At 29.7% G+C, this 21,137-nt stretch overlaps 1 pseudogene; it reads right to left on the minus strand.

The window, feature by feature from the left end:
- Window positions 1-4,392: 4,392 nt before the first annotated feature.
- LOC132947661 (uncharacterized) lies at window positions 4,393-7,891 on the minus strand (annotated as a pseudogene).
- Between the last annotated feature and the right edge of the window lie 13,246 nt (window positions 7,892-21,137).

Below are 21,137 nucleotides of genomic sequence, written 5' to 3' on the forward strand. Positions count from 1 at the left end.
TTAAGAGAACACCTCAAATGTACGTTTTATTTTGGGGGTTTTACGGGATATACCTATAGGAAATTTTCTTCAAATTTTCACATTTCACTATTTGATATTGTGATATTATTTGTACCTAGGTTAAGTTTCTGTTTTAGAATCGATCGATATGTTACCTAGGTATATCACATTCTTTAATTTAAATTCTGGTAGTCGAGTATTGGACAAGTGCCTACGTAAATTATAATTCGTATCGTAATTTAATTACTAAAGAAATATAATTTCCCCAACAGTGTCTAGGGCCACCGGCAGCAGAATGCATTATAGAATGTCTATAAACTTGTGGTCTAGTATATGGTTAAAATTGGCATGCGACCAACAACTGGGGGCTTGTTCTGGAAAATTTAAATGATCTAATAAGGTTCATCTCATTATTTGAATTAAATTAATTTTTAAGCGATTGTTGTGTTAATCAATTTTTTAATTTATTTCATTCAACACACTCGTCTCAGTTTTCTAGTACCTCTATATTTCTCACAAAATTCATATCGATCATCTCACAGCTTTCATATTCAAAACCAAAAAAATATGTATTTTTATCTTATTTCAATCTTTTTCATCGAACACCAGAATATATTACAGATCATAAAGGTACTAGTATTGTATACTAGATAAGTTTCAATTAGCGAGATGTAGAGAGAGATGGAGATGGAGCGAGATGTAGAGAGAGATGGAGATGGAGCGAGATGTAGACGGATGAAGATAGCTGTTTCTTCGACGACAGCGTGTGCTGCAGTACAGCTAGGTTTCACTGGAAGAGTCGATGTTTATGCATGAGTTTGTTTTTATATTATTTTGGTCTTACATTTAATTTTTAGACTTGAATTAAATATTTATTGTCGCGGAAAATCTGTTAACTAAATAACGTAGAAGCATATACGTTTACTACTGCCTACCAAAGGCGCAATGTATAATAATAATAAATTATACGTCAGTCCGAACAATCCAAACGCTGTCTTACTCGTAGTCGTGTTCTAGTTGATAACTGACTTGTGAATAAATGTAATTTTTGTTAGGTATAAAAATAAAACTAATAAATCCTTAAATACAACATTTAAAAATACAAACTCTGTGTAATAAAAATTAATATTAGGTATTTATAGGTAGGTTTATATAATATCTGTAGACTGTAACTAGGTCATTAGAATATTGTAGAACATTTTACTGCATAAGATGCGTGTTATTTCAGAAATGGTATTCGTCAATGAACATTTTCAAACTGGGAATAATATATTATCATAAGCAGATTGAAATGTGTGAACGTTTCAGTGTTTCGAAGACTAATTTTCGTAGCAGATTTCGATTCCGTCACGGGGTATGTATTTTCTTATTTCTCAGTAGGTTTTTTTTTATTATAGTTAATTGATCAGGCGATGTATTGCCCGAAAATTTTCAATATTTGTATTGTAACTATACTGGTATAATACCACTATTCGGGCTATCAATAAAGTCGTGTTTAAAATTAGAAAATTGGTGAGGCATGATATTTTTTTAAGCAATTCTTTCGAGTAGGGAATTCGCTCAATGATATTTAAATATTTTCACCGATAATCAAGTACGATGACTTGTAGGTAACTAGAGACTGAGTGAATAGGAATTAGGAAGTGTGTGATATGGCGAAGATAAGGAAATGGGTCAACAGGATTTCAGAATTTTTGGTGTATGAAAGGGAAAGATGAAAAAGAAATGTAAGGTTAGGGTAGGTAAGTGGAGTGAGAGTAGCAGATATGAGAATAATAAGTAAGGTGTTAAGGTACAAAAGAGGATAGAATAAGAAATTAATTAATTAATGGTAGTGTAGGGTAGTGTACATATTGTAGTGAAAACAAGAGAGAATAGGTTTAGGTGGTTCGGTCACTGTATGATAAGAGATAGTGAGAGTGGCTATAGAAGTTAATTTAACGGAGAAATGATGGGCGAGAAGACTGAAGAAGAGATGGATAGACAGAATACCGATCATATTATGGTGGTGTGGAATGAGAGTGGCTGAACCTGTATATAGCTGTGAGAGACAGGGGAAGAAAAAGTGTAAAGGTAGAATAGTTATGTTAACAATGCCGACTACGTAGGAAAAGATCTTGAATTGCAAAGGCCCTATTGACTCTTTGGCTTCAACTAACCATAGGTTTACCTAACTAACCTTCTTATGACTCATTAGGACACTTTGAATAAAAAGATCCTGAGTTGCAGGTTGCCGAACTTAAGTGTTTGATTATCAAGTTGATCCTTTGATTGTTGACACCTTAATCCATGCTATGGATGAAGCCCATAGATAATAGAGATATGGATAGTCCACGCCTATGTTAAATACATTTGAGGCTGCGTTCCCGGAGGGGAAGGCAATTGAGGCCCCTTTATATTGATAGTCGATAGTCGATACTCGATATAAGTATACTTTATTTGGCCTCAATTTATTGTTCCCCTCGAAGACCGCTGATAAGACCATTATGTCCTATCCGTTGACTGCAAAAACCGCACACTTTTGATAAAATACAGGTCAAAACCGCACACTTTTGGTAGGTTAAAACCGCACACATTTAATAGGTCAAAACCGCACAATTTTAGAAATTGTCGTATCTAAAAACCGCACAGTTATGATTTTGACCCCAAAAAGATCGATAAACAAAAAACGCACGTGTATATGTACAATTAATAATTTGTTCTATTTTTTTTTAAATTTTATTTAAAAATTTTAAAAAAATGTCAACTTAAAAATGTATAAATTCAATAATTTAAAATATTAATTTAAAAAAAATGTAAAACAAAAAATGTATAGGTATATTAAAAAATTTTAAATATTAATTTTAAAAAAAATTAAAACTTTCAAAGTTTGATTGGCTGAAACCGACTGCCGACGTTTTTTAAAAACTTTATACGATCTCCGTCACGTAAAAATTCTTCCTAAAATTGAAACAATAGTACATATCATATAATCTTATCTTTTCACTATTTTTACTAAAAATAGCGTGCCGTTTTAACCCACTATAAATGTACGGTAATTTGTTATACAATGACCGTTAAGCTGTGCGGTGTTTGGCTATCGACCTTTTTTGGGCTAAAATCAAAAGTGTACGGTTTTTGGGTGCAACCGTCCTATCCATATCTTTATTATCTATGATGGAGCCATACCCAGCTCACTCGTGTAAACTTGTTGCCGGTTGGGATGTCAGCGCACTATTTGTTTTCCATCTTTGACCCACGCGTAGCATACCAAATGTACGATTAAGAAAACACTAAAATGATTGGGTCAGAGAGAGAAATAAATGGTGCGCTAAAAATCTGACATCCTATTAGTGTTATCAAGTTGAAGAAGCAGTTGATTGTTGACAATTTGACATTTAACATTAACTGTGGTAGGTATTATGATTGGAAGTAAAAGTAATTAGCAGGGTTGTGAATTTAATGCAATGAAAAAGTGTTAAATATTTGCCTGCATGTATGCACTTAAAATTCAAAAAAATACTGAATGAAAACATTTTTATTAAAAATTTTTTAAATTGATAAATTATAATTCAAATTGGTCTACAAAAAAAATTCTTTATTTACACATTTGGTAGGTAGGTAACGGTATGTAGGTAGGTAACGGATGAACCGAAAATATAAAAACATTTTAAGAAAATAAGCATAAATACGAAATCATGAAAACATGCAATTATATTAACTAACCCCCAAAAAAAAACGCGTATTGGTAACGGTGTTGTAATAATAGGGAGATAATTGGAAGACTTGATTAAGTATTTAATCATTTATCTAAAAGAGATGTGCCGGGTCGCCACATTACTATATCAAGGGACCATTCCAATCGGAAATCCACAACAGGCGCAGCATTCCGCCAGTACTGGCTAATGCTGGCATATTACTGGCAGGCAGATTTAGACCAGTACTGAATAACATTATTGGTGTAGTACTAAGTAATATTACTGGCGCAATAATATTCTGTACTGGTGACTGGTCTACCATTGCTGGTTCTGTGCTGGCATGCCCTTACTAATAAAACTTATATAAATATTTTATAATATATTTTTAATGATCTATAATTGTCAGTTTATGTATTGTGCCAACATGCAATGTAACAATGATAAATATATTAATATCTATTCCTATGTATGTATAAATATAAAAAAATATGTTATAAAATGAGTAGAATATAGTAGGTAACTATAAAAAAGTTGAATACAATTTCCAAATTAATATATAACTTAGCATGTTTATGCCTAGTTCAAAAAATAAAATGTTCTTATAGTGATCAATCTTTAGTATTTCTAAGATATAAATAATTTATAAAGTATAATTCAATTTAGTTCTTCAAAATCTTTATTAAACAACACCTTTTTAAAATACAATTAATATATTTTAATCACTTTTATCTTCTCTACTAAGGCTGTGTTTCATTTTCTTAAAAATCCTTTCTTTCTTCCCACCTTCACGATCCTTAGCACCCGAAAACCAACGGCTTAGTTGGCTTGAAATATCCTTTAGTTTTAAATTAGGGTCTTTGGTAGTAATGGTTTCTGAAATCAAAAATAAATAACACTTAAAAAAATAAAATACAAAATATGAACAATATTATATACCTAATAAGTATGATTGTGTCCCAGAAAAGTTCAGTTTCTTGCTTCCATTTGTTTCCCTTCCAAAAGCACTATAATTATTATAATAATTGTACTTCCTTCGAAATTATTCTCGGAATAACTGCTTTTAAACTTTCAGATAATTTATCTCCACTTTTAATGGTGATCAACATAAAACATTTCTAAAAAATAAAAAAATAGATTTACAAATCAAATAAAACCGTGCAGTTTCAGTAGTAATTCTACCATCTTTTTTATTAACTCCAAGTTATGTTTTAATTCATTATCAAACTGTTGGAAATCTTCTAAGTTTAATTTGGGCATGTCATCTAAGTTTTCTTCTTGCATGATTTTGTTAATATCTCCTATATTATAGTGGGATGCAAATAAGTGCCTTGTTTGTTTGGCCTCTTCTGTGATTTTATATTCTAAGCTTCTTTTGACCGATTCTAAATTTGCTTTTGAAACATAAGTTTCTGAAGGTGGCATACCTAATTTAAAAAAAATACATTAGGTGAAATTGGTAAGTGGCATAACAAATATTTATTTTTTTTTTTTAGATAATCACTAAAAAGTATACTTATAAAGTAATATTTTATAATGTGCTTGGTATTGTAAAAATGTGAAGAGATACTAAAGTGAAAAAATAATGAGCATACATGCAATGATACTTAATCTTATTGATTAAAATATAATTAGAAGTAGTATGCTAACATATGTGACTGGACGACATAATATAAAAATGCATACCAATGTATGCCCATGTATACCAAAAGTTAAAACCCATTAAAGGGGGTTGGGGGGTCTCAACTTTTTTTAGTCTTCAATTACCTACTGCACATTAATTGTTGATGTAATTTAAAAACTATTATGCTTTACTCTTATAAATATTTTTTATTTTGGTATAAACATAGGCGTGTGCAGTTGCCCCTCCTACGAATCCAATTTTTGCTCTAATAAAGTCAAATTATAAAGAATTACAAATGTTAATTTAAAAAAATGATTTAACTACCATATGACTGCCCCTCCTGCCAAGGACTGCGCACGCCTATGAATTAAACATTAATTACAATTATACAAACCTATTGGCTATTACATTGAATGAAAATAATCAATATGCGTATACAAAATTGAATACCTATTTTTTATATTATAGCATAGGTAACCTATTATTTTTATATTAATTCTGATTCATGTAAACAGTGAGTTTTAGTACGAAGTTACAATTTATAATATTAATAACAATAATGAGAACGATAATAATTAAAAAAGTAGATTAGTATGTACTTACCGAAAATGCACCTGCACAACTAAACTTTTTTGATGTAGGTACGTGGTACGTTACGTCAACACGTGCGTCGTAGCTGGGTTTAGTAAGTAAGTTTAGCTGGGTTAGTAAAAAAATTTAAAAACCGACGACACAATATAGTTTACATAATTTAACAATATTCATAAACATTAACAAGACGTATTGCGCTATAACACTTACACAGGCGTAGACGGTAGAATAGTAACTATTTTTTTTTTATAGTCACTGTTCAGTGAACGCTGTAGTACGTATGTGTGTATCGTATTCGTATATATCGTGTGAGTGTGTGAACGCCGTGAAATGATCGAACGATAATACATTGGCAGTGCGGCGTACGGCGGGGGCATACAGCCGTTATATTATGGTTTTCTCCGAAAATTGGCTGATTAACAACAACAGAAATCATTATACTAAACAATATAATAATTAATAATACAATACTATATTATAATATATTTGTTTATTAAACTGTCATCTTCATGAAACTGTGTAACTGAAATTTGAATATTTGTATTGGAATATACTAATATTATAATTTGTACGACTTCGTGAATCGTGGCTAATACAAATATAATACTTAGGTAATAGTATTTTGTTACACATACATTTAAATAAAACAAATGTGGTTCAAATCGCTTTTAAATATTAACCAAGTTAATTGTAAATCATTATAGTCAAATACGAGTATACGACATACCTTTGATACACTGACACAAAGACAAGGCAAAATACTGTTTTAAAAACAATACAATTAAAATCAAAAGGTACCCCTATAAAACTATAAAATAGCTACCATTATAGAGTAGAACTAGAACAAACCTTTACAAAAATATGTACCTACCAATATTATATCGTAATTCGTAATATATACCCACACAATTAGATATTCAGACTACTCAGTCTTAAACGATTACCCTTTATAACACAGTAAGTAAAAAACAGCTGTACATGATACCTATGTATTTAGGATGACTGAATACGCCGGTATATTTATATTATTTGCACAGCTATATTATACCTACCCCTAAGCGCTATGCCGAACATTGGCATGGGAATAGGTATACTGATAAAATGTATGATATCAATTTAGAAAATTTAAACAGCTTGAAAAAAGTTTATCATTGTGGATGGTTGGTTTTATTAGTGTCCTGGATATTTGTCCTGTAATATTAAATACCTACGAAATCAGAAAAAGTGCCAAAAAGCATTTTATTCATAAAAAATATAAATTAAGTATTATAAGTTCAAAACTTCAAACAGAGCCCGTAATATTCTATACTTATATACTGTCAGTATCAAGTATCAAGTTAATGTTGATCTGCCATTATATTTACTTCTATAGTTGATTGCCGCTAATCATTATCTGGTACTCGACTTGAATGGGTATCCCCCCCCCCCCCAAAAAAAAAAAATCATCCACTGGCTGTGGGACGAGAAGCTATATATTCACCGTCGAAACCATTGACCGACACCGACCGTGACAGCGTCGCCGCCAAAACCGAAGAACGAGTTACGGACTAGGATGGGTCAACTATATACAATAATAGTTATAGACACAACTACGAAAAACACTGGCTGGCCCTTGCTCGCCATTGAAACAAAGCCCGTAAAATGCCAGTACTCAGTCAACCTAGGCTCAACTACGAGGAACAGTGGCTAGCCTTTACTAGCATATCGATTGGAGCACGTAATATGCCCGTATTATGCCAATGTAGGCATAACTACGACAAACACTGGCTGGCCCTTGCTCGCCATTGAAACAGAGTCCGTAAAATACCAGTACTAGATCAGCACTAAACTACCAGTGCTGGTTTTCCAGTACTACACCAGTACTGGATAAAATTATGGCCAGTACTGTACCCGTAAGGGCCATCCAACTGTTGGCTTCCAGTACAGTCACAGTACTGCGCCCTTCGTGAGTGTCGGCGTAAGTCACAATTTTCCGATTGGGATGGTGCAAGTGTCGTATCATAACATATATTATATTAGAAATACAAACTTAATATTTCACTAACAGTAAATATTATAAAAAAATATTACGAATGTACTATACTCATATTATATTATGATTGTATTAGTTACAAGCTCTTGAATTAAGAGTTATGTTTGAGGATTTAATTAATTTCCTAAAAGGAAATGCCTCAAGGATATGTACTTCAAATTGTTTACACGAGTGAGCTGGGTATGGCTCCATCATAGATAATAAAGATATAACATAATGGTCTTATCAGCGGTCTTCGAGGGGAACAATTGATGCCAAATAAAGTATACCTATATCGACTATCAATATAAATGAGCCTCAATCCGGGAACGCAACCTCAAGTGTATTCAACATAGGCGTGGACTATCCATATCTTTATCATCTATGGGCTTCATCCATAGCATGGATTAAGGTGTCAACAATCTAAGGATCAACTTGATAATCAATCACTTATAAGTTCGGCAACCTGCAATTCAGGATCATTTTATTCAAAGTGTCCTAATACTATAAGAAGGCTAGTTTGGTAAACCTAAGATTAGTTGAAGCTATGGTGAGGATAGACGACTACAATCACTAGTCGAGAGCTTTGCGATGATCTTTTCCTACTAACTATAAAGGTATTCGATATTGTCAACATAACAATGAAAGAAAATATTTAAATATTATTAATTTGGTTATGTTAGGTTAGGTTAGGATAGGACAGTAAATTAGACGTTAACTAATTATTATAGTTTTTAACACGGTCTTAAAGACTGTCAGCTGTTGTACCAGTATAGTTATTAAAAACTTAAATACAGCCAACATTAAATAATGATTTTTCCAACACAACAAATTATAAAATGTATTTTAAAATATAACAAAATATAATTTTTTTAGGATTTTATAAGGTTTTTAATACTTATGAGCTTTTGTAAATAGAAAATGTATAAAATCAATAGTTTTAATTTAATATATAGTTTTGTGTTTTATTATCCTACTGTCAAAGAATTCTCAGGATTTTCTTTCCACATTTTTTTACATTGTACTATATCTCATTTTTTTCCGCACATATTTACAAAGACTAAAACAGATATCTGACTATGTTTTTATTTGCATTTAGACTTTATAGTTTGTTATTTAATATTGACTGTAGACCCAGCCAAACATAATATTATTTTAAATTAAACATTATTTTGTGTCCTTCATAAATTACAATCACATAATAGACTCCGTGCAGGACCTTTTTCTGATTTAATTTTTTTGCATCCTTTATAAATTACATTCGTTTTTATACATTTTCTAATACATATATTACGGTGATACACCTCTGATCATAATAACTGTTCGTATTATTATAATGTAAACAATACCTAGTTTTTGGATTGTAGTTAATATGTATTGCAGTATTTAGCTTCCAGCGTATTCTTTTGTTTAGTGTTATTTCACACAGATTTCTCAAACAATTTTTTTTTCAATTCATTGAACTCTAGTAGATTTATTTATGTATTTGTATAAATATTTTTCAAGATTAACCGGCTATACCTGGGAGTACGCTGAGTACCCGTGTACTCCTAAAATGTGTTCCTACAGTCAAATTTTTTCTAAAATCTATTTGCTTGCGGGCGCCAACATCTCCCTTCAATTTTTTTTTTTATGTTTTTAACTCTAGCCAAATTTTTTAAACATTGACAATCTGGTGCCCCATGAATAATCATTCTTTAATGAACTAAATATTTTGAATAGTTTTTTCTGTTTCAGTTTCGGGACATTTTAGTTTGTACTTTGTAATGTGTAGTCCTACAGTTAAATTTTTTCAAAATTTTTTTTGGTTTCCTAAAATGCATTTGCCTGCGGGCGCCAACACCCTCCTTCAATTTAAACATTGACAATCTGGGGTACCTCTCGAATATTCCTTGTTTAATGAAATAAATATTTTAAATAGTTTTTTTGTTTAAGAATATGGGCATTTTAGTTTGAACTATGAATTGTATTTTTCTTCTGTAAAATTTTTTCAAAATTTTTTTTTTAGGATTTAACCTCTAGCCAAATATTTTAAAAATTGACAATCTGGGGTACCTCTTGAATAATCCTTGTTTAATGAAATAAATATTTTAAATAGTTATTTCTATTTAAGAATATGGGCATTTTAGTTTTTACTTTGTAATGTAGAGTCCTACAGTTAAATTTTTTCAAAATTTTTTTTTGGTTTCCTAAAATGCATTTGCCTGCGGGCGCCAACACCCTCCTTCAATTTTTTTTTTAGGATTTAACCTCAAGCCAAATTTTTTAAATATTGACAATCAGGTACCCTTGAATAATCCTTATCTTTAATGAACTAAATATTTTAAATGGTTTTTAAGTTTAAGAATATGGGCATTTTAGTTTGAACTTTGAATTGTATTTTTCTTCTGTAAAATTTTTTCCAAATTTTTTCCAAATTATTTTTTTTTGTTTTTAAAATGCATTTGCCTGCGGGCGCCAACAACACCCTCCTTCAATTTTTTTTTTTAGTAATGTAACTCTAGTTGAATATTTTAAACATTGACAATCTGGGGTACCTCTTGAATAATCCTTGTTTAATGAAATAAATATTTTAAATACTTTTTTCTGTTTAAGAATCTGGGCATTTTAGTTTGTACTTTGTAATGTAGAGTCCTACAGTTAAATTTTTTCAAAATTTTTTTTTGGTTTCCTAAAATGCATTTGCCTGCGGGCGCCAACACCCTCCTTCAATTTTTTTTTAGGATTTAACCTCTAGCCAAATATTTTAAACATTGACAATCTGGGGTACCTCTTGAATAATCCTTGTTTAATGAAATAAATATTTTAAATACTTTTTTCTGTTAAAGATTCTGGGCATTTTGGTTTGAACTATGAATTGTATTTTTCTTCTGTAAAATTTTTTCAACATTTTTTTTTTTTGTTTTTCAAATGCATTTGCCTGCAGGCGCCAACTCCCTCCTTCAATTTAAACATTGACAATCTGGGGTACCTCTTGAATATTCCTTGTTTAATGAAATAAATATTTTAAATAGTTTTTTCTTTTTAAGAATATGGGCATTTTAGTTTGAACTTTGAATTGTATTTTTCTTCTGTAAAATTTTTTCCAAATTTTTTTTTTTTTGTTTTTTAAAATGCATTTCCCTGCGGGCGCCAACACCCTCCTTCAATTACTTTTTTAGGATTTAACCTCTAGCTAAATATTTTAAACATTGACAATCTGGGGTTCCTCTTGAATAATCCTTGTTTAATGAAATAAATATTTTAAATACTTTTTTCTGTTTAAGATTCTGGGCATTTTAGTTTGTACTTTGTAATGTAGAGTCCTACAGTTAAATTTTTCAAAATTTTTTTTTGGTTTCCTAAAATGTATTTGCCTGCAGGCGCCAACACCCTCCTTCAATTTAAACATTGACAATCTGGGGTACCTCTTGAATATTCCTTGTTTAATGAAATAAATATTTTAAATAGTTTTTTCTTTTTAAGAATATGGGCATTTTAGTTTGAACTATGAATTGTATTTTTCTTCTGTAAAATTTTTTCAACATTTTTTTTTTTTTGTTTTTTAAAATGCATTTGCCTGTGGGCGCCAACACCTTCCTTCAATTTTTTTTTTAGGATTTAACCTCTAGCCAAATATTTTAAACATTGACAATCTGGGGTACCTCTTGAATAATCCTTGTTTAATGAAATAAATATTTTAAATACTTTTTTCTGTTTAAGATTCTGGGCATTTTAGTTTGTACTTTGTAATGTAGAGTCCTACAGTTAAACTTTTTCAAAATTTTTTTTTGGTTTCCTAAAATGCATTTGCCTGCGGGCGCCAACACCCTCCTTCAATTTCTTTTTTAGGATTTAACCACTAGCTAAATATTTTAAACATTGACAATCTGGGGTACCTCTTGAATATTCCTTGTTTAATGAAATAAATATTTTAAATAGTTTTTTTGTTTAAGAATATGGGCATTTTAGTTTGAACTTTGAATTGTATTTTTCTTCTGTAAAATTTTTTCCAAATTTTTTTTTTTTTGTTTTTTAAAATGCATTTGCCTGCGGGCGCAAACACGTTCCTTCAATTTAAACATTGACTATCTGGGGTACCTCTTGAATATTCCTTGTTTAATGAAATAAATATTTTAAATAGTTTTATCTATTTAAGAATATGGGCATTTTAGTTTGTACTTTGTAATGTAGAGTCCTACAGTTAAATTTTTTCAAAATTTTTTTTTGGTTTCCTAAAATGCATTTGCCTGCGGGCTCCAACACCCTCCTTCAATTTTTTTTTTAGGATTTAACCACTAGCTTAATATTTTAAACATTGACAATCTGGGGTTCCTCTTGAATAATCCTTGTTTAATGAAATAAATATTTTAAATAGTTTTTTCTGTTTAAGATTCTGGTCATTTTAGTTTGTACTTTGTAATGTAGAGTCCTACAGTTAAATTTTTCAAAATTTTTTTTTGGTTTCCTAAAATGCATTTGCCTGCGGGCGCCAACACCCTCCTTCAATTTAAACATTGACAATCTGGGGTACCTCTTGAATATTCCTTGTTTAATGAAATAAATATTTTAAATAGTTTTTTGTTTAAGAATATGGGCATTTTAGTTTGAACTTTGAATTGTATTTTTCTTCTGTAAAATTTTTTCCAAATTTTATTTTTTTTGTTTTTTAAAATGCATTTGCCTGCGGGCGCCAACACCCTCCTTCAATTTCTTTTTTAGGATTTAACCTCTAGCTAAATATTTGAAACATTGACAATCTGGGGTACCTCTTGAATAATCCTTGTTTAATGAAATAAATATTTTAAATACTTTTTTCTGTTTAAGAATCTGGGCATTTTAGTTTGTACTTTGTAATGTAGAGTCCTACAGTTAAATTTTTTCAAAATTTTTTTTTGGTTTCCTAAAATGCATTTGCCTGCTTGCCCCAACACCCTCCTTCAATTTTTTTTTTAGGATTTAACCTCTAGCCAAATATTTTAAAAATTGACAATCTGGGGTTCCTCTTGAATAATCCTTGTTTAATGAAATAAATATTTTAAATAGTTTTTTCTGTTTAAGATTCTGGTCATTTTAGTTTGTACTTTGTAATGTAGAGTCCTACAGTTAAATTTTTCAAAATTATTTTTTGGTTTCCTAAAACGCATTTGCCTGCAGGCGCCAACACCCTCCTTCAATTTAAACATTGACAATCTGGGGTACCTCTTGAATATTCCTTGTTTAATGAAATAAATATTTTAAATACTTTTTTCTGTTAAAGATTCTGGGCATTTTGGTTTGAACTATGAATTGTATTTTTCTTCTGTAAAATTTTTTCAACATTTTTTTTTTTTGTTTTTCAAATGCATTTGCCTGCAGGCGCCAACTCCCTCCTTCAATTTAAACATTGACAATCTGGGGTACCTCTTGAATATTCCTTGTTTAATGAAATAAATATTTTAAATAGTTTTTTCTTTTTAAGAATATGGGCATTTTAGTTTGAACTTTGAATTGTATTTTTCTTCTGTAAAATTTTTTCCAAATTTTTTTTTTTTTGTTTTTTAAAATGCATTTGCCTGCGGGCGCCAACACCCTCCTTCAATTACTTTTTTAGGATTTAACCTCTAGCTAAATATTTTAAACATTGACAATCTGGGGTTCCTCTTGAATAATCCTTGTTTAATGAAATAAATATTTTAAATACTTTTTTCTGTTTAAGATTCTGGGCATTTTAGTTTGTACTTTGTAATGTAGAGTCCTACAGTTAAATTTTTCAAAATTTTTTTTTGGTTTCCTAAAATGTATTTGCCTGCAGGCGCCAACACCCTCCTTCAATTTAAACATTGACAATCTGGGGTACCTCTTGAATATTCCTTGTTTAATGAAATAAATATTTTAAATAGTTTTTTCTTTTTAAGAATATGGGCATTTTAGTTTGAACTATGAATTGTATTTTTCTTCTGTAAAATTTTTTCAACATTTTTTTTTTTTTGTTTTTTAAAATGCATTTGCCTGTGGGCGCCAACACCTTCCTTCAATTTTTTTTTTAGGATTTAACCTCTAGCCAAATATTTTAAACATTGACAATCTGGGGTACCTCTTGAATAATCCTTGTTTAATGAAATAAATATTTTAAATACTTTTTTCTGTTTAAGATTCTGGGCATTTTAGTTTGTACTTTGTAATGTAGAGTCCTACAGTTAAACTTTTTCAAAATTTTTTTTTGGTTTCCTAAAATGCATTTGCCTGCGGGCGCCAACACCCTCCTTCAATTTCTTTTTTAGGATTTAACCACTAGCTAAATATTTTAAACATTGACAATCTGGGGTACCTCTTGAATATTCCTTGTTTAATGAAATAAATATTTTAAATAGTTTTTTTGTTTAAGAATATGGGCATTTTAGTTTGAACTTTGAATTGTATTTTTCTTCTGTAAAATTTTTTCCAAATTTTTTTTTTTTTGTTTTTTAAAATGCATTTGCCTGCGGGCGCAAACACGTTCCTTCAATTTAAACATTGACTATCTGGGGTACCTCTTGAATATTCCTTGTTTAATGAAATAAATATTTTAAATAGTTTTATCTATTTAAGAATATGGGCATTTTAGTTTGTACTTTGTAATGTAGAGTCCTACAGTTAAATTTTTTCAAAATTTTTTTTTGGTTTCCTAAAATGCATTTGCCTGCGGGCTCCAACACCCTCCTTCAATTTTTTTTTTAGGATTTAACCACTAGCTTAATATTTTAAACATTGACAATCTGGGGTTCCTCTTGAATAATCCTTGTTTAATGAAATAAATATTTTAAATAGTTTTTTCTGTTTAAGATTCTGGTCATTTTAGTTTGTACTTTGTAATGTAGAGTCCTACAGTTAAATTTTTCAAAATTTTTTTTTGGTTTCCTAAAATGCATTTGCCTGCGGGCGCCAACACCCTCCTTCAATTTAAACATTGACAATCTGGGGTACCTCTTGAATATTCCTTGTTTAATGAAATAAATATTTTAAATAGTTTTTTTGTTTAAGAATATGGGCATTTTAGTTTGAACTTTGAATTGTATTTTTCTTCTGTAAAATTTTTTCCAAATTTTATTTTTTTTGTTTTTTAAAATGCATTTGCCTGCGGGCGCCAACACCCTCCTTCAATTTCTTTTTTAGGATTTAACCTCTAGCTAAATATTTGAAACATTGACAATCTGGGGTACCTCTTGAATAATCCTTGTTTAATGAAATAAATATATTAAATAGTTTTTTTGTTTAAGAATATGGGCATTTTAGTTTGAACTTTGAATTGTATTTTTCTTCTGTAAAATTTTTTCCAAATTTTTTTTTTTTTGTTTTTTAAAATGCATTTGCCTGCGAGCACCAACACTCTCCTTCAATTTTTTTTTTAGTAATGTAACTCTAATTGATTATTTTGTATTGACTTGAAAATTGATAATTTGGTGCCCTATGAATAATCATTCTTTAATGAACTAAATATTTTGAATAGTTTTTTCTGTTTAGGATTCTGGTCATTTTAGTTTGTACTTTGTAATGTAGAGTCCTACAGTTAAATTTTTCAAAATTTTTTTTTGGTTTCCTAAAATGCATTTGCCTGCGGGCGCCAACACCCTCCTTCAATTTAAACATTGACAATCTGGGGTACCTCTTGAATATTCCTTGTTTAATGAAATAAATATTTTAAATAGTTTTTTTGTTTAAGAATATGGGCATTTTAGTTTGAACTTTGAATTGTATTTTTCTTCTGTAAAATTTTTTCCAAATTTTTTTTTTTTGTTTTTTAAAATGCATTTGCCTGCGGGCGCCAACACCCTCCTTCAATTTCTTTTTTAGGATTTAACCTCTAGCTAAATATTTTAAACATTGACAATCTGGGGTACCTCTTGAATAATCCTTGTTTAATGAAATAAATATTTTAAATACTTTTTTCTGTTTAAGATTCTGGGCATTTTAGTTTGTACTTTGTAATGTAGAGTCCTACAGTTAAATTTTTTCAAAATTTTTTTTTGGTTTCCTAAAATGCATTTGCCTGCGGGCGCCAACACCCTCCTTCAATTTTTTTTTTAGGATTTAACTTCTACCCAAATATTTTAAACATTGACAATCTGGGGTACCTCTTGAATAATCCTTATTTAATGAAATAAATATTTTAAATACTTTTTTCTGTTTAAGATTCTGGGCATTTTAGTTTGTACTTTGTAATGTAGAGTCCTACAGTTAAATTTTTTCAAAATTTTTTTTTGGTTTCCTAAAATGCATTTGCCTGCGGGCGCCAACACCCTCCTTCAATTTTTTTTTTAGGATTTAACTTCTACCCAAATTTTTTAAACATTGACAATCGGGTACCTTTGAATAATCCTTATCTTTAATGAACTAAATATTTTAATTGGTTTTTCTTGTTTAAGAATATTGGCATTTTAGTTTGTACATCGTAAAGTGTATTCCTACAGTTAAATTTTTTCTATATTTTTTTTTGGTTTCTAAAATGCATTTGCCTGCGGGCGCCAACATCCTCCTTCATTTTTTTTTTAGGATTTAACCTCTAGCTAAATATTTTAAACATTGACAATCTGGGACCTCTTGAATAGTCCTTGTTTAATGAAATAAATATCTTAAATAGTTTTTTTCTGTTTAATATTCTGGGCATTTTAGTTTGAACTTTGAAATGTACTTTTCTTCTGTAAAATTTTTTCAAACATTTTTTTAGGTATATCTACCATTATAAAATATGACTGATAGAAACATTCAATTATATATTTTATACAATATGATTTTTTTGATATAATATTTTATTAAATGTCGTTGTCGTGGAATTTAAAGCGGGCCGCCGGTTGCCGACCACTGGTATAGTGTGTACTGAAAGAATTCAGATTTGTTTGTTTAATTAATATAGTATTAAAACAATTTTGTTAATTTAACACAAGAAATCGATAATATATTTAATATTTTTTAAAAAAATTAACTTAAATTACAAACTTGCTGTATATTTTATTATGATTGCTTTTAATAGTAATTCAAGATAGATAATGTGTTTATTGGTGCAAATGTATGTTTTCTTGCCAATTATAAAAATATTGAGTGCTGAGTGGGTATAATATTACATATAAATAATAATGTTTATTTTAGTAACAGTATAAAACTGTATGATGGATACATTTTCAATTCAGAATTAAATTAAAAGTGTAAAATTAAATGTTATACCCAAAATACGTATTATATAAGATGTAACAACTAATAGTTATTAGGTTAAGTTGCGTTCGGTTGTATACGACTTAAACAATTATTATATTAATTTATAACTTTTTATTTTTAAGTTAGTATTGCTAACCTGTGATTATAATTTATAAGCGGTAGTTATGTTTTTAGATATTTTAAATTAAGATCTTTGTATTTGTATTTTAGAAACACTGGTATTTAATTTTTAAATAACCTAGGAATATTTATAACATAATATTATTATATTATTCATATTATTATAATACAATATTTAAATATAATATATTATGAACCTGCTGCCCTACTATTTCTAAACGTTTACATGGCAATAGTAAAATTCTATTAAACCTATTAGGTACGTAAACAACATTTATTAATATGAAAAATATTTAAAATTTCGAAGAAGGGCGACCCTCGTGTTAATACCCCTCACTTTGTTTTTTGGATAGTGCTGGGAGTTTTTGTGCACAAACGTCGGGACCTGGTGCACATTTCTGCACAAACGTTTGGCACCTTAAAAATTTCATTTCAATGCCCCCCCCCACTTTATTTTTTGGTTAGCGCCGGGAGTTTTTGTGCACAAACGTCGGGACCTGGTGCACATTTCTGCACAAACGATGCACAAACGTTTGGCACATAAAAAATTTCAATTTTCCAAAAATTGGGTGTCTCGTTTCAATGCCCCCCCCCCACTTTGGTTTTTGGATAGCGCTGGGAGTTTTTGTGCTAAACGTCGGGACCTGGTGCACATTTCTGCACAAACGATGCACAAACGTCGGCACATTCAAAAATCCAAATATTCAATGTGGGGGGCTACAGTTTCAATGCCCCCCCCCCCCCCCATTTTGTTTTAGGGATAGAGCTTTCAGTTTTTGTGCACAAACGATTGGACTTGGTGCACATTTCTGCACAAACGATGCACAAACGTTTGGTGTGGTCAGAAGTTCAAGTTTCGAAACTTGGGGGGCCATTGACATGGACCTATTTGAGTTGAGAATTCATAAAAATTTTTCTTTTTAAATCTAAGATTTGAAAATGTAATATAAGATTACTCATAAGTTTTTCTACCTTTATCAAAAAAAAATGTCTACAAGAAACTTAAATTCAATTTTTATGAGCGTTTGAAATTTATATTTTTACAACATTTGATATTCACTCGATTTGTCATGTAACAATTTTCTTATTTTATAGTAATTAAAAAACGAATGACTGTAGATACTTGAAAATTTCACTGAATGTTTATATTAGTATTATCTATACACATAATATAAGGCTCCTGATATATCGTTCTAATAGCAGTTAAAAAATATTAAAAATACATAGGCACAATTTTTTTTTATAAGCATTTAAAGTTCAAATGTTGACAACATTTATCAAATTTATAATTTATTAATTATTTTGTAGTTGAAAATGTATAAAATGTTTAACTTTTATGGCTAAGGATTGAAAATTTTAAACAAAGCTCCACGTTAATAGGTTATATATAAATTACTTTATTCACAATAATATCATCAAATATATTTGGTAATATGATGGGCTGACTGACCGTTTTCGCTCAGAATCATTTTTCTTATACAATGATATTATATCATTGAATTCAAATTTAACACCATCCATTACAGTGACCCACTTGTAACCAGCTACTGTACAGCAGAGCGACATCCACTTATCCACCTTTTTTTTATTATATTGGAGTAAAAGTATAGACCAGTGTTTCTCAATCTGGGGGTCGCCAACTTATTATTTAGGGTCGCAATCGAATGATTTAAAATTTAAATCAATGCGAAAATTAAAAGCTCAAATAATAAAATAATAAAATCAATAAAATATTATTATATTACATACCTATTACGAGTATAGATTATTTATATTAAAATGGAAAACACACTATTATCATTTTTAAAGCGACATTACTCTATGACGTCTATTAAAGAATCTATAATAAACGTCGAATATAGATTATCAAGTATCAACCTAAGATAAGGCTACCGCGGCGGCCGCAGTGCACACTGCACATATTATATTATTATATATTTATGTCACAGTTCATCGTTAACATCGCCGTGTCGTGCGCCGTTGTAAAATATATGTTAATAAGTTGCATTTTTATATTGTTTTTCACATTTTTATACACTTTATCTTTATTTGACTTTATGTATTATTATAAAATATTTCTAAACAGTCGCAAATGACGAACTTTTTCAAACAACCGCACAATACATCGACTTCTGATAATCAAAACTCAAATATTACAAAAAAACATAATTGGGATACTACTCAAAATGTTGATGAACCATCACTCAAAAAGGTAAAAATATTAAAATATAAAGATAGTTACATTGAATATGGCTTTACATACTTAAACGAGAATGGAAAGGATGTTCCTCAATGTGTTATTTGTGGTATGACATTAGCAAATGCATCACTAAAACCAAATAAGCTCATTAGGCACATGGAAACTAGTCATGCTCAGTATAAAAATAATACAAGGGACTTTTTTTTAAGAAAATTCGAAGAATTAAAAAAAAATAAAAAAATGATAAATACTTATACGGTCGAAAACAAAATCTACCTAAAATGTTCTTATTTGGCAGCCTTACACATAGCTAAATCAAAAAAACCATACTCAATTGGGGAAAAATTGTTAAAACCGTGTATGATTGATATTTGTACAGAATTATTTAGTAATGAGCACGTGACAAAGATTAAAAAAATACCTATGTCTAATGATACGATAAGTAGAAGAATAAATACTATGTCTAATGATATTGAAAATCAGCTTAGTGAAAAAATCAAAAAATCAATTTTTTACGCAATACAGCTCGACGAATCTACTGATATAAATAATGAAGCTATATTATTGATGTATGTGAGGTATGTAGATACTGATCTGAACGATATACAAGAAGAGTTTTTCTGTTGCTTAAATTTAAAAACATACTGTACTTCTGAAGAAATTTTCAAAACCATTTCATCTCATTTCCAAAAAATTAATTTACAATTTTCTAACTGTTTCGGTATTTGTACTGATGGAGCTGCAGCTATGACCGGAAAATTTAATGGTCTTGTCACACGCGTTCAACAAATTGCTCATAAAAATATTATATCAACACACTGTTTCATCCATCGTGAGCAATTAGCCGCTAAAGATATGAACGAAAACCTATTTAACGTTCTAAATATATGCATAAAAATAGTAAATTTTATTCGAGCTAGTGCCGTAAACACTCGCATTTTTAAAGTAATGTGTGAAGAAATGGGTTCAGGTTTTAAAAATTTGCTATTACACACTCATGTTCGATGGTTGTCGCGAGGAAAAGTTTTGACTAGGTTATTTGAACTGAAAACGGAAGTAGAAATATTTTTGAGAGACAAAAAATCACCACTTAGTGATTATTTCGAAAATAATGTGTGGTTAGCCAAATTTGCATATCTTTCCGATATATTTTCAATTCTTAATGAATTAAATTTAAGTATGCAAGGTTCACATACTAATCTTTTTATATCGTACAACAAAATTGACGCATTCCTAAAAAAAATAAGACTATGGACAAATCGAATAAAAAACTACACATTTGATATGTTTCCAAATTTTTTTAACATGACTCAGGAAAAGATATTAACAAAAAATGAAATAAATGAAATGTGTATTATCATAAAAGAACACTTAGGTAGATTAAGAGAAAAAATGTCCAAATATTTCGACCCCACAAAAGACATTCGTAAAAATTGTAATTGGGTAATAAATCCATTCGTACAATCTGATCAAAATATACTATCATTAACAAATAAAGAAAAGTTGATTGAATTGAGTGCAGATGTGGGCTTACACGAGATTTTCAGAAGCAACAAAAATATAGGTCAATTTTGGATAAAGGTTCAAAATGAATATCCCTAGTTTGGCTGAAGAAGCATTAAAATTACTTATTCCATTTTCTACTACATATTTGTGTGAAAATGGTTTTTCCACATTAACAACAATAAAAAATAAAACTAGAAACCGTCTGGAAATTTCATCGGCTATGAGAATTAGCTTGACGAAGTCAATTAAACCAAGAATTGA

The sequence above is a fragment of the Metopolophium dirhodum genome, chromosome 6 (genome assembly GCF_019925205.1).
Source record: "Metopolophium dirhodum isolate CAU chromosome 6, ASM1992520v1, whole genome shotgun sequence".
NCBI classification, from domain to species: Eukaryota; Metazoa; Arthropoda; class Insecta; order Hemiptera; family Aphididae; genus Metopolophium; species Metopolophium dirhodum.